Source organism: Carassius gibelio, chromosome B16, assembly GCF_023724105.1.
Source record: "Carassius gibelio isolate Cgi1373 ecotype wild population from Czech Republic chromosome B16, carGib1.2-hapl.c, whole genome shotgun sequence".
In the NCBI taxonomy this organism is placed as follows: domain Eukaryota; kingdom Metazoa; phylum Chordata; class Actinopteri; order Cypriniformes; family Cyprinidae; genus Carassius; species Carassius gibelio.
The window spans coordinates 5,781,178-5,797,325 of NC_068411.1; the positions used below are offsets into that span (position 1 = coordinate 5,781,178).

At 37.4% G+C, this 16,148-nt stretch overlaps 1 long non-coding RNA gene across 1 annotated transcript; it reads right to left on the minus strand.

Annotated features, from left to right (window-relative positions):
• Positions 1-841: 841 nt before the first annotated feature.
• Positions 842-9,378, minus strand: LOC127974880 (uncharacterized). The gene is made up of 3 exons (XR_008157402.1): positions 9,315-9,378; positions 4,272-4,357; positions 842-960 (listed from the first exon to the last, which is right to left on the minus strand). It is a non-coding gene; the product is annotated as an uncharacterized LOC127974880 (long non-coding RNA).
• Positions 9,379-16,148: the final 6,770 nt, after the last annotated feature.

Genomic DNA, 16,148 nt, shown 5'->3' on the forward strand with positions numbered 1-16,148 from the left:
CTTCTGAAAGAAACTACAACAGTGTTAGTAACCTAGTGACAAGGGGGTGTTGGGGGGATCACCTTTTTTTCTCTATTTCATCAAACCGCAGTTTTCGCAAGTTCTCGCAAATATAATTTGGCTCCACTGTCATGTAACAAATCGGGAAACTGCTTCGCGCATTCTTTTGCGCTTATTTTTGTTGGCAAATAAGAATGATTTGTGTGCTTCAAGTTTCACCCTGGTTTCACCGCGGGGTTTGTAGATGATGTTCACGTCATGTAATTACGTCACTTCATAAGGTTCCCATGGCAATAGGGGGAAAATGGCGCTTTACTTGTGTGAAGTTAACGCAACATTTTTCAACTTTTTTGCTAATATATATATATATATATATATATATATATATATATATATATATATATATATATATATGTGTGTGAGTTTTTTTGCAACGAAAATACAGGGATTATGAAATCATGCTAGCCCAGAATATTTTGCTTTTTGAAATCGGCAATTTATGCGGCAAAAGAGCGGCGTATTTGAAAAAATGCGACCCCGCATAAATATGCAGCCTTTGGCTGATTATGCATTAAATCAGGCGATCGCATAATCACATTTTTCTGGAGGGACTGACTCACATTCAAGAACATAGTTTGCACTCATTTTTAATTGAATGAGCCACAATCAAAGCTGTTGTAAAAACAGTCTGTTCACACACATGATCACATCATTTGATTTCTACTCCTTTTCTAACAAATCATAAAGATAAAATGTCAAAATGAGCTCATAAAACTAAAATATGTTAAAATAACTATCATTAAACAAAGCTCCGGTTGGATTCATTTTGTCTTACCTTGAGGTCATAAATGTCTTGTGTTAAATCATCCTGTTTGCTGATGATAGAAAAGGAGTGCAGGGCTTCAGTGAGCCAAGGAGGAGACATGGTCAGCCACACTCAAGGCCGTCTGTGGCCAACACCTGTTCATGCGGGAAAGATGATAAATGTGAATATAGACAGTTCCTTCATGTGTCTTTAATGAAGCAGACAGTATGGACTGTAGCAATTCATTTTACTTAGGGTGCACAACACCTGACAGCAAAATCACAACAGATGACAGACAAAATACCTAAAAATTGCCAACTGTAAGTCGCTTTGGATAAAAGCGTCTGCAAAATGACTAAATTTAAATGTAAAAAGGTGTTTTAAAATGAATTAAATTGATAGCCAAAATCAAACACTTTAATTTTGACAAGACTCCTCAGATCCCCCAATCTGATGAACTCTTCCTCTAACATTTAAGAATCACAAAGTCTTCTGTCACACTATGTTCGATCTTCATTTTAGTATATGTACTGTTTTAACACGTAAAACCTTATTTGTGAAAAGCCCTGCTTCAGAAGTGCTAGTTAATTATAGACCAATCTCAAATCTCCCTTTTCTGTCCAAGATACTAGAAAAGGTGGTATCCTCACAATTATATTCCTTCTTAGAGAAAAATGGTATATGTGAGGATTTCCAGTCAGGATTTAGACCGTATCATAGTACTGAGACTGCTCTCCTTAGAGTTACAAATGATCTGCTCTTATCATCTGATCGTGGGTGTATCTCTCTATTAGTTTTATTGGATCTTAGTGCTGCGTTTGACACAATTGACCACAGTATTCTTTTGCATAGACTTGAACACTTTGTTGGCATCAGTGGAAGTGCATTAGCATGGTTTAAATCGTACTTATATGACCGCCATCAGTTCGTAGCAGTGAATGAAGATGTATCATATTGATCACAAGTGCAGTATGGAGTACCTCAAGGCTCAGTTCCAAGGCTGCTACTCTTCACGCTTTATATGTTACCCTTGGGAGATATCATCAGGAAACATGGTGTTAGCTTTCACTGTTATGCTGATGATACTCAGCTCTATATTTCTTCGCGGCCCGGTGAAACACACCAATTTGAAAAACTAATGGAATGCATAGTCAATATAAAAATTGGATGACAAGTAATTTTCTTACTGCTAAATTCTGAAAAAACAGAGGTGTTAATTATAGGACCTAAAAGCTCTGCTTGTAATAACCTGGAACACTGTCTAAGACTTGATGGTTGCTCTGTCAATTCTTCGTCATCAGTTAGGAACCTAGGTGTGCTATTTCATCCCAATCTTTCCTTAGAAAGCCATGTTTCTAGCATTTGTAAAGCTGCATTTTTCCATCTCAAAAATATATCTAAATTACGGCCTATGCTCTCAATGTCAAATGCAGAAATGTTAATCAATGCATTTATGAATTCAAGGTTAGATTATTGTAATGCTTTATTGGGTGGTTGTTCTGCACGCTTAGTAAACAAACTACAGCTAGTCCAAAATGCAGCAGCAAGAGTTCTTACTAGAACCAGGAAGTATGACCATATTAGCCCGGTCCTGTCATCGCTGCACTGGCTCCCTATCAAATATCGTATAGATTTTAAAATATTGCTTATTACTTATAAAGCCCTGAATGGTTTAGCACCTCAATATTGGAATGAGCTCCTTTTACATTATACTCCTCTACGTCTGCTACGTGCTCAAAACTCAGGCAATTTGATAATACCTAGAATACCAAAATCTACTGCGGGCGGCAGGTCCTTTTCCTATTTGGCGCCTAAACTCTGGAATAACCTACCTAACATTGTTCGGGAGGCAGACACACTCCTGCAGTTTAAATCTAGATTAAAGACCCATCTCTTAAACCTGGCATACACATAACATACTAATATGCTTTTAATATCCAAATCCGTTAAAGGATTTTTAGGCTGCATTAATTAGGTAAACCGGAACCGGAAACACTTCACATAACACCCTATGTACCTTCTACATCATTAGAAGAATGGCATCTATGCTAATATTAGTCTGTTTCTCTCTTATTCCGAGGTCACCGTGGCCACCAGATCCAGTCTGTGTCCAGATCAGAGGGTCACTGCAGTCACCCGGATCCAGTACGTATCCAGACATGATGGTGGATCAGCACCTAGAAAGGACCTCTACTGCCCTGAAAGACAGCGGAGACCAGGACAACTAGAGCCCCAGATACAGATCTCCTGTAAATACCTTGTCTCAGAGGACCACCAGGACAAGACCACAGGAAACAGATGATTCTTCTGCACAATCTGACTTTGCTGCAGCCTGGAATTGAACTACTGGTTTCGTCTGGTCAGAGGAGAACTGGCCCCCCAACCGAGCCTCGTTTCTCCCAAGGTTTTTTTCTCCATTCTGTCACCGATGGAGTTTCGGTACCTTGCCGCCATCGCCTCTGGCTTGCTTAGTTGGGGTCACTTCATCTACAGCGATATCATTGACTTGATTGCAAATAAATGCACAGACACTATTTAAACTGAACAGAGATGACATAACTGAATTCAATGATGAACTGCCTTTAACTATCATTTTGCATTATTGAGACACTGTTTTCCAAATGAATGTTGTTCAGTGCTTTGACGCAATGTATTTTGTTTTAAAGCGCTATATAAATAAAGGTGATTGACTGATTATCCTTTACAATAAACTGCACTTTAATTGATTTAATATAATTTTTATTTGAGGTATCAAATACTTTCTGGGACCCTGTGGAAGTATGAATAAGACTGTCAGATACACTACATTCTGCAGAAGAACTGTGTAATACAAAGTGATTACTAATTGATTATGTAAAAAATGTAAACAATTTAACACTACTTCGCCAAACCACACACAAGTTTCAAGCGGTGCTGTTGCTTGCAAAGAGCAATGTAACAGTATACATGAAAGCAGTGTTGCTACATATGGTTAAACCATGTTACTTTGAGATGTACCATGTTATATACAAAGTCTGTGTGTATCCCCCTAAAATTTTAAGTGCTTTAGCAGTGGCACTGAGTATTTTTTTGTAAAAGTGGTTTAATATTTTTTACCAAGTTATACTAGTAATGTTTAGAGCTCACAATGATATGCAACACAATGATGTTCTGGTATATAGCGTTTACAGGTCATGTAGTGTTTTTGCAGGCCAATAGAACATACAGTATACTGCAAGGCCTAACTCAAATAAAGCTTTAGATAAATAGCCAAAAGTCACAGGATTGTGGACATATAATTTTAGTAATAAGTGATGTCTGAAGGACTATCAAAACAATGTATGTTATATTTTCACAAAATTGGGCCCCATATCTTCCATGAATGTACTGCTGAAATGCCCAAGGCAAGGCTGTTCAAAGAGCTTCATATCTCAGAAGACCCTTTCTGAATGGTGTCATTGTAGATATAGCAGTGTGTAACACTAACCTGATTTAAACAGCAGAGAGGCTGCACCCTGACTTAACCATGGGCAAAGTCGTTTAGTGTAGTGTTAAATAAATCCCCATCCAGACCTGTAGTAACACAGAGCAGCAGTTATTTAGCACTCGAAAAAAGTGACTGTGTAGTCAAAGGTTATCCACAAGAGAACTGACTGTGTAGATGATTGGCCACCCACAACTGTGCTACATTAGCTACATATGAAGAGTTCCAAAACACGAGAAATGCCTTTTTTTTTTTTTTTTTTGACAGAATCAGTATTGTCATGTTTTCTCTCTTTTTTTCTCAAACCATGACAAAAGCCAGTCCATTTCTGTACACTACTGAACTTATTTTATTTTTATCTTTGTTCTGTTGTTTTTATTTGTGCTTGTAATTTGTAATTTTATTTGTGCTTGTAATATAAATATATTATTTATTTTTGCTGATAGACGTTAATCGTGTGTGTTTGTTAAAACTGAAAATATCACTTTGCCAACTGCAAACTGGTGTATAGCATTTTAGTCTTGCATTAAGCTGAAGCCTTGTCTGTCAAACCAGACAAATATGCCTTCTGTTAATCACATCATATTTTATCAGAAAGTGTAGCATAGATGAAGACAATAGAATGTCTTAAATATACAAAAAAAAAAAAGATTCCCATAAGCCATTTAATTAAATCCTGTGGTGTGAATTTAGCATAACTGTTCGGACAGACCAAGACCTTCACCCACACTAGTCTTATTGACAGTGGGCATCTGGTAATTCCAAGATTAATCTTTTTATGTTCGTGAGAAGGCGCTTTACCCCAAAACTGACTGACAAAACAAAACTGAAAAATATGGTAAGCAAGACAAGTTGATCAAAGTTATTATTTCTGCGTTTTAGATTATGTCATTGTAAGGATATCATCAGGATTTTATTTTTTTATTAACTTTATATCAACTATGCACTACATTTGTTTTGCCATTTAGCCTTGCAGTTTAGGTAGTTATTCCACTCTTTAATTAACATGGTGCACCACTTCAGCTTGGAGGGACTGACTGTGGGATATTCATGTTGATGGTAAGTGGTAATTTAATTGCTATACCATTATCTCTTTGTGTGCTAAACACTGCATTCGTTAATTTAAAGGGGTCATATGATGCTACATGCACTTTTACAAGTTATTTGAACTGATTTGTGTTGTGGCAGCGTGTTTACACAACCACCCTAAAAATATAAAAATGCACCCAGTTTTTTTTTTTTTTTTTTTTAACATAAATTAAACATTTTACATAAATGCGCCTAAGTTCATGTCAATCATTTGTAATCCAGCTTCATTTACAAAAGAAGTGAATGTAGATTTTTTTAATGAATTTAGCAGATTGCTTTTACTAAAAATGTGCTAATTAGCAAGTTTAACAATGAATGCGGCTAAAGTAAACACTCTCTCAAGAGAGCAGCTGGAAGAGAAGGGCGGGGTCAGCAGAGCTCATTAACATTTAAATTAAAATGCTGCAAAACTGCGTGCTCTGAAAAGAGCTGTTTTTGACCGGGTAAGAAAAAAAGGTGTTTTTTACACTACCATTGAGAAATTTTAACCAAACAATGTCACAGTCTTTCATTAAGACCCTAAAGAATCATATCAACTTGTGGAAAATGGGCATACTATGACCCTTTTTACATCAGAGTTTTGATTTAGCATTTCAGTATACCCTGTACAGTATGTGAACATTGTGAGTATCATCATGTTTAAAAAAAATGGTAAGGTTTTTATCAATTTCATTTTTTTTGTTCAACAAAAAGGACAGAAAACAATGCAATTTTTATGATTAATACTTTCAATTGCCATCTTTTATCAGTCTGACATGCCTGCAATCAGGAGGTGGTGGTGTTGCCATAATTTACTACAGGCATTTCCTCTGGCAAGGTATGATACTTTTAACTATAATATGGATGAAGATATCCATTATTTGCATTCCCTGTATTCAGGTCTTTTGTAATAAATAATAATGCACCCTGAAAAAATAAATACACTGATCTGTTACTATTTCGTCAAAGCCAATAGTCAGTCAACCGATAAATAATCCATCCGGATTTAAACATCCGACTGTGCCCGACGTGGACTTCACCCCGACTAAGAGAAAATGTATCTACCTAGCATCTGAAGTGCAGTACTAAATGAAAAATATGACCTTAAAAAAAAAAAAAAAAAATCATGTTGCCTTCTTGAGTATCAGTAAATGTTTTCACCTTTTGTAATAGTTGTATGAGTCTCTCAATTGTCCTCAGTGTGTAAAAGATGTCAATATAAATTACAATATCATGCAGTCATTGTTGGAAAGGCTTCAAATATGCACAAGATGCTGCAAAAACATAATTTTGTGCAGAAGCTGGATGATTTTTCAGAAGAACAGAATGCAGTTGAACTGTTTAGCACAAACAAGGGACTTGTGAACAATCATCACAAAAAAAAAAAAAAAAAAAAACCCGTTGTGGATCATCCAGGAAATGAAACTCTGCAAAGGCTATGTAAACCTATGAGCACTATTATATTGTTTGACTACAGTGTGTGCATAATTATTATGCAATCTTAACTACTAATAATGTATAAGTGATATATAATTGTTATCAAAGGAAGTGAAAAATGCCTTACACTCAGGAGTGCAGAATTATTAAACAGGTTTTCTTTTACAGAAAAAAATGCGCCAGAAAAGAGATTTAACTCAGACTGAAAAGTCAACAATCCAATGCCCATGAGAAATATTCAAAACTAAATCATGCCTACTGGCCAGTGAAATGCTCATTGGGTCAATATGGTCAGAAAAAAAGAAAAGACACATCACCTGTAAACAAATTAAGTATTAAGGTGAAGATTTAGGTCTGAAACCACCAGGAACATTTTAGGCTTCAGTGCTACCCTTTTCAAAAATTGGAACCTAATTCTCCAGAAAACAAAGTGTTAGGTTCTCAGGGACTTTTCTAAGATAAACAATCCTGAAACAAGATCCCCACTTAATAAGAAAAACATGGTGTGTGATTGTGATTGTTAAATACACAAAGACTGATTGTTTTAGAGATTTTATGAACCGGTTGAGAGTGATTCCTGAGGTATCGGTACCAGTTCAAGTCAGCAGCGGCGGTGGTGAAGGGGTCATGATGTGAGCTGCTACAACGATTAGCAAGATGGACCTTCCAGGGTTAGAGATCCCAAAAGCTACTCCCAGATTCTTGATTAAAAATACTTTAAAGAGTGGTACACGTTGATGTGGTGCTGGTCCTTCAAGAGTCATTCTCAACCTATGTCTATAAAGCCTATAAAAATCAGTCTTCATCTATTTCAATATACTCCAATTTGTTCTTAAGTGGGGTGTCATATTTTAAGAGTTTTTTCTAAGTCCCTTTTTTGTTACACTTTTGCGGCCCAGTCGTCATGATTTCATTTAGGAATTTCTGCATTGCATTACTTTTGAATATTTCTCATGGGCATTTAATAATTGTTGACTTTTTTATCTCTTTTCTGGTGCATTTTACCTGTAAAAGAAAATCTTATTCACACCTTATAAGGGATTTTTCACTTACAGCCTTTAACAATTATATTTCATTTATATATAATTAAATACAAAAAATAATGGTGGTTTTTAAAATTGATGTTGTTTGGATTTGGTAAAATGTGCTTAAAAGTAAAATATGAATAGGAATATAATACTTGCATATGCACGTACTGTATAGTTTGTAATTACCTTTCCTGTTTCATAAAAGTGCTTGAGCAGCACTTGACTAATTACATCATTATAGAAATGTCTTATCTTTTTGCACAAAGGACTTGGCAGTGATGAAACCGATTCTGCTGGCCTGTGACTGGGTGGAGGAAAACAGACCCCAATTTGCTGGGAAAGTTCACTTACCAGATCTTAAGAATGACCAAGAATGATGCCTTGTTGGCCATAACAATGTGAGACATATTTGTTGACAATATCGTCCATGAAGGTGAAATGGATGGGGACAAAATCTGTGCTCCCTTCCTTTTCACCTTTGAGAGAATTGATGACATGGAGTTTTTCTTCCAAGAAATAAATGACAAAAGAAAAAAGCTAACTATCTGATGTAGATGATCTGGGTAAATATTGTTTTCTTAATTGTTTTTTTTATTGTGGGGGGGGGGGGGGGGTTCTTGAAAATAGATATTCAATTTTATGTATTCCTATTATTGTGTTTCTAGATTGAAGATTGTTAGCATAACATAAGTTTTTTTAATAAAGGTTAATAGAAATAAAATATATACAGCGACACTTGAGGGCAGTGAAGGATGTCACTCATAAATTGTAAATTAAGTAACACTCCCAGGCATCTAATAAATGTTTTTGCAATGGTTACCACATGGCTGGTTTCAGACCAGTAACCAAGGCAGGTACGTAGGTACCATTTGGTTAAGACAATCAGAGTCCATCCGAAATTATATTCACGACTACACTGTTGTGCATATGCAACAAATGCATTTTCAATTTAAGGTGGTAGTCCTAAGTGTGCATTTAAAAAGGAATAAGTGAAGACAAACAAACACAGTTTGGTGATACAGTTCAGAGAAGAGGCGGTCATATATGGATCAACTTACTATGTTGTGTATTTTCATCATTTTGATATGAAAAATAACATATTGATTAAAAAGAAAAAAAAAATATTGAGAAAAAAAAGTATCATGGATTTATAACATTTTGAAAAAAAAAAATTATATTAATGCCAATTTATTCCTCTTCTTGTTCACAACTCGCTTTGCTTCTTGTTTCTGTAAAGGAAATGCATTTATACTGTATGTATATTTGTCGAGTGTAAAAAACATGAACAAGCACAACTATGTAGGAATTCGGTCAATTATAGTTTGACAATCATAACACAACAGTATTTGATCTCAGACTGCCATGACTGACAAATCACAGTTGAGTAATTCAGAGAGCTGGATAAAACTGGACTGAAACGATAGGTTGCTGACTCCACAGAGGAGTAAAACAGCAAAGCAGGGTTACTTATTTAGTACTATTGCACAGTATGTATGTCAGGATATATACTCACACAAGAAGACAGATGAATCGCAAGCAAGTTGTATTGAACAGAAACGGTGCAGGAGTGCAAAGAAAAGTAACTAAAGCAAATGATAAGGTAAACAGTAACTAGTGTCTTACAAGTCAGTTTTATATACATACATATACATGCACTAACATTTGTATAGCATTTATGTACAAATAAAAAAGTTCCCGTGCAAAACTAAACTTGTAGTTAGACACTGGTTTGGTATAAAAACATAATAATTTTCATGCTGTGCAGGGCCCCAGCACCCCTCTCGAATCAATGTAAATGGTACGACCCACAGTTCAGGTGTTTCTGCTGCGAACCTTCCGTGAATCAGATAATGAGACAGGAGCTAGAGTTAGCGGTGATATGAGCTAGAAAGACAGGGGAAGAGTCATGTCTTTCCTTAAGAAAGGAAAATCAGGGGGTCAAAAAACAAAAAGAAAAGAAGATTAAAGAGAGAAAGGCAAATGAGGGCAAGCAGTTGCCCACTCAGTTTTTGAAAAGAAAGGTGAGCTCCAAATGCATCATCAAGAATTGACATTGTTTTAACATAAATATCTACGTTAGTCAGAGGTTTAATGAAATGTTATTAAGTGAAATGCTATTTCATGCATACTGAGTTTTTTACACTGTTAAAGAGTTGGATTCCCATGCTAAACATGGACAAAGTTTCAAAAATTAAGTTGTAGGTTTGAAGGATTTTTTTTTGTTCCAAAAATACCTCTTCCGTTTTGTCACAAGTTTCGGAAAGTTTTTTTTCCGAGTATGGGTCTGACGTTAGATGCAGCGGAATTTCCTTATATGGGTCCTAAGGGCACTTCTCCCCGGAAGAGCGCAGGCACAGCAGAGACATTCACTGATCAGAGCGAGAGACCGAATTGTCACAAAAGAAGTGTGTTTTTGGATGCCAGGGCAAGACAACCCTGCACAGATTACCATAAAAAAAAAAAAAAAAAAACAGCATTAAGGGACCAGTGGATTGAGTTTATTTTTACAGAGCATCAACGGAGTTGTGCAAGTGTTTTAGTTTGTTCCCTGCATTTCGAAGATGCTTGTTTTACAAACAAGGCCCAGTATGACGCCGGATTTGCACATTGTTTTTTTCTTAAGGATAATGCACTCCCAACGAAAAAGGGTCACGATGGTGTGTTGGAACCGCAGGCGGTGAGTAAAACTGCTTCAAATATCTCTGTGTTGTTAACTTAGCTATCGGTGCGTAAGCACATCAAGTAAGCAACATGCGATGTTGGCATCAAACTGCACTTTCCACATGTACAGCTGGCGCTGGCACTGGCTCTGAAAACACTGGCTCTGATTGGCTACCATGAAACATAGGGTTGCACGATGTGTCGTTAAAGCATCGATATCGCGGTATACGAATCCACGATAGTCACATCACAGGATGTGCAATGTAGGCTGTTGTAGTTGATCTGTTATTTATTAACTGTATGGGCCAGCTGCTGCCCGGCCCTGACGAATGTGATTCGCGGATTAATTGCACAGCTTAACCATCATAGAGTGAAAGTTTATCATTGACAGGACTGAAAAACACATGCAAGTTTAACAGGGCAGAGAGAGGGAGCGCGAGAGAGACAGACAGAGAGAGCGAGCGAGAGAGAGGCAGAGATAGCGCGCGCGAGAGAGACAGAGAGAGAGCGAGTCGTCTTCAAACAACACGAGCGCTGTCTTGCTCTCTCTCCCTCGCGCATATTAATCAATTGACACGATGGTGTCGATGTTTAAATCATTTAAAATGAGAATGTAAGTGTGCTCACCCCATTTTTGTTTGTAAGAAAAAATATTGCAATATATATAACAGAAAAATAAAATATCGCAATGTCATTTTTTCCCAATATCGTGCAGCCCTAATGAAACATATAACTCTGCCTTAGTTAATCATAATCGCTTATCTTGTTTTTAACCCACCTCCTCACTCGCTGTGTGAGCCGGGGGTGTGTTTGGATTGCATAGTTTATTAAATCAATGCATAGTAACGCACCGCATTTAACTTTCAGTAATGGTAACGGCGTTGTAACGACGGGAAAAGTATTAGTTAGATTAACCCGTTACTTAAAAAATAACGTCGTTACCTAACGCCGTTCTTTTAAACGCCATTATTCCAAACACTGGTAATGTCACAGCTTCCAAACTCTCTCAGCGCAAAAGCCTACTTGCGTTCGTGATTCTTTAGCTCCGCTCACACGTCACGCCTCCAGGCGCTTATTTTTTTTTCGGGAAAAATCAGTACAGACTATCTTTCTCTTATAAATATAATAAAACGAAAGATTTTTTGGAGTTATGAAGGATGCAGTCCTACTCTATAGGTACTCAAGATTAACAGGATATTGAGTGAAAACGAGCATTTCCACCCCCCCTTTAAGTACAGGATTGTTCTCAGTTTAATGCACATCTTAATGATTGAAAATTACTTAGCCTATGTTAAAACATAATTCAAAGACTGAATGTCTACTTTGGCGGTTAGTGTACCCTGTGCTTCTTCAGTCTGCATTTATTTTAAACAGACAAATAATCAGCAATTAACTTACCTAGCCTACACTTTAAAAAAGGTATTGTGACAATAAAGGATATTTTAGCAACCATTTGAAGCCATATATTTCAGTTTCAGACCCTGCAGCAGCAGGCCCCTCATCATGGCCAGGTGAAAGCAGTGACAGTGAGGTGGATGTGATAGTGAGACAAGGTGAGCTTTTATCAGAATTGCCTGTTTTAACACTTAGTAATTACCTTATTTTTCGGACTATAAGTCACACCTGAGTATAAGTCTCATTAGTCCAAAAATACGTCATGACAAGGAAAAAACCATAGGTCGCACTGGACTATAAGTCGCATTTATTTAGAACCAAGAACCAAGAGAAAACATTACCATCTACAGCCACGAGAGGGCACTCTATGCTGCTCAGTGGTAGGCTACAGGAACACTGAGCAGCATATAGCGCCCTCTCATGGCTGTAGACTGTAATGTTTTCTCTTGGTTAATTTCTCTTGGGTTCATGTCAAATTAATTTTGATAAGTTGCACCTGACTATAAGTCGCAGGACCAGCCAAACTATGAAAAAAGTGCGACTTATAGTCCGGAAAATACGGTAGTACTTAAAGGCCGTGTTGCACATTGGGGAGAGAATTTACCAAAGCCCGCCTTGGAGCATTGAGAATGACTAGAGAGACACGAGTTGTAGACGAGAGTATTCAGATTATATATATATGTGTATATATATATATATATATATATAGATATAATATATATAGATATAGATAGATAGACAGACAGACAGACAGATAGATATCGACCAACAGCGACCAAAACGCACTCACTTCCCTACAGCACAAGCTTTCCAACGCAGTTTCCATGGGACGGCACATGCCAAACACAGCGACAGACACGTTCGAAATTACACCGCTGCAGGCCATCATACATGTTGGCTCTTGCCACCTCTTCCTCATCCCAGTCAGTTGCTATAACGTTAGTTCTGATGCTGCGTTCCAGGCAGGTTTTTGAGCTCGTAATCACTATTTCATACCAGGACTAACGACTTTGTACCGTTCCAGGCAAGTTACGCCCAACCTTTTGAGCGCAAGGAATTGTAGCTAGATTATTTATTTTATTGCAACGTTACATTGACCTAAAATATTTTTTTCAACGTGTCCACTTGCATAAACACTACATCCGTAGGCAGTATTATTCGTAGGGGCTGCCATCGTTGTTTCGCTTGCTGTGTGACCTCGGAACTCGGAGTACATCGAACTAGTACAAGACACGAGTTCACGGGTGGGAAGTCACGGGTTTGACTGCCGTTCCAGTGCACTTTCACGGGTTTCAGGTTGGAAAAACACGGGTTATGGGTTGCCTGGAACGCGGCATCATACTAGGCTGAGACTACCTTTCCTACACTTCTCCCCAATGTGACGTCATCACAGAGTTGTGTAAAAAAACGTTAATACCAAAAACAAAAAAAAACGGGTCTTTAAGACCTTTTCTGAGACATTTTTTTAAATGATATACAGTATTGTTCAAAATAATAGCAGTACAATGTGACTAACCAGAATAATCAAGGTTTTTAGTATATTTTTTATTGCTACGTGGCAAACAAGTTACCAGTAGGTTCAGTAGATTGTCAGAAAACAAGCAAGACCCAGCATTCATGATATGCACGCTCTTAAGGCTGTGCAATTGGGCAATTAGTTGAAAGGGGTCTGTTCAAAAAAATAGCAGTGTCTACCTTTGACTGTACAAACTCAAAACTATTTTGTACAAACATTTTTTTTTTCTGGGATTTAGCAATCCTGTGAATCACTAAACTAATATTTAGTTGTATGACCACAGTTTTTTAAAACTGCTTGACATCTGTGTGGCATGGAGTCAACCAACTTCTGGCACCTCTCAGCTGTTATTCCACTCCATGATTCTTTAACAACATTCCACAATTCATTCACATTTCTTGGTTTTGCTTCAGAAACAGCATTTTTGATATCACCCCACAAGTTCTCAATTGGATTAAGGTCTGGAGATTGGGCTGGCCACTCCATAACATTAATTTTGTTGGTTTGGAACCAAGACTTTGCCCGTTTACTAGTGTGTTTTGGGTCATTGTCTTGTTGAAACAACCATTTCAAGGGCATGTCCTCTTCAGCATAGGGCAACATGACCTCTTCAAGTATTTTAACATATGCAAACTGATCCATGATCCCTGGTATGCGATAAATAGGCCCAACACCATAGTAGGAGAAACATGCCCATATCATGATGCTTGCACCTCCATGCTTCACTGTCTTCACTGTGTACTGTGGCTTGAATTCAGAGTTTGGGGGTCGTCTCACAAACTGCCTGTGGCCCTTGGACCCAAAAAGAACAATTTTACTCTCATCAGTCCACAAAATGTTCCTCCATTTCTCTTTAGGCCAGTTGATGTGTTCTTTGGCAAATTGTAACCTCTTCTGCACATGCCTTTTTTTTAACAGAGGGACTTTGCGGGGGATTCTTGAAAATAGATTAGCTTCACACAGATGTCTTCTAACTGTCACAGTACTTACAGGTAACTCCAGACTGTTTTTGATCATCCTGGAGGTGATCATTGGCTGAGCCTTTGCCATTCTGGTTATTCTTCTATCCATTTTGATGGTTGTCTTCCGTGTTCTTCCACGTCTCTCTGGTTTTTCTCTCCATTTTAAGGCATTGGAGATCATTTTAGCTGAACAGCCTATCATTTTTTGCACCTCTTTATAGGTTTTCCCCTCTCTAATCAACTTTTTAATCAAAGTACGCTGTTCTTCTGAACAATGTCTTGAACAACCCATTTTCCTCAGCTTTCAAATGCATGTTCAACAAGTGTTGGCTTCATCCTTAAATAGGGGCCACCTGATTCACACCTGTTTCTTCACAAAATTGATGACCTCAGTGATTGAATGCCACACTGCTATTTTTTTGAACACACCCCTTTCAACTAATTCAACTAATTGCCCAATTGCACAGCCTTAAGAGCGTGCATATCATGAATGCTGGGTCTCATTTGTTTTCTGAGAATCTACTGAACCTACTGGTAACTTGTTTGCCACGTAGCAATAAAAAAATATACGAAAAACCTTGATTATTCTGGTTAGTCACATTGTACTGCTATTATTTTGAACAATACTGTACATATCTTGAGTGATTTATGTACCCATTAATCGAAAGTGGTGGTTAACCTGCAACATGGCCTTTAAGTGTTAAGAGGAAATAAGCAAAATGGGTACATTGTTATTGTACACATTTAAACTTTAAAGGGATAGTTCACCCAAAAATTTAAATTGTCATCATTTACTCTCCCTCAAGTTGTTCCAAACCTGTATGATTTCCTTTCTTCTGCTAAACACAGAATGAAGATATTTTAAAGAAGGTTGGTAATCAACTTTGCTGGTCCCCATTGACTTCCATATTATTTTTTATTTCCTACTATGGAAGTCAATGGGGTCCATCTGTCATTTGGTTACCAGCTTTCTTCAAAATATCCAACCCATTGGTATCACTATGGTATTTGGTACAAGGGTCCAGCAAGATGGTTTGTACTCAGGGCCCAAAATTTTGTGCTACGCCCCTGTGAGAATCACAGGTAAAAGTTCATATCTGCTTATTTTTTCACAAGAGATGTCAGTGACAGTATTGATATTGACCAATATATTTATGCATTTTTTCAGTAATTTATCTTAATTGGCCAATATAGGGGCAAAATAATATCAGTGTGCATTATTAGCATCTATACTTCAGCAAAACTCTTATTTTCAATATCTGACATTGAGTTTTATCATTCATCAAATAGTGACACTGCTTTAATCTTTGACTTTCTGCGTAAGTCAGAATGGCTGCCGTTGCTTCTCCCCACAGTGACCTTGTGTCTGTATAAGTATGGCCGCTTGTGCCAAAAGCCGTCTGAATGTAAATAAGTCAGAGAGTTCTGCTGCACCATTTTCTGATCGGGGTGATTATGGCACCTGTGCTGCAATGGAGGTCTGTTCAGCAGCATTGTGCTGCCATTAGAGCGGCTCAGCAGATAATACACGTATCTGTCCAGCCAGCTGAGATGTGCTGACTTTGTTTCCATCATTTCAGCTCTAAATTATACTCTGCTCCTCCTCTTCCAATTCATTCAGTCCTGACATTATTTCATTTAGTAAATGCTGCACGCTGATCAATATCTGTAACAATTGCCTCATTATGCTGATGGAGATGAGCATTGTTCATTGAAAGTGTCCAATGAAACGTAACTGCATTTCTATTACAGAAACAGTGCAGGTATTGTTCAGATTCCAAAATCGTATTTAATTAATAAAACGGCTAACATG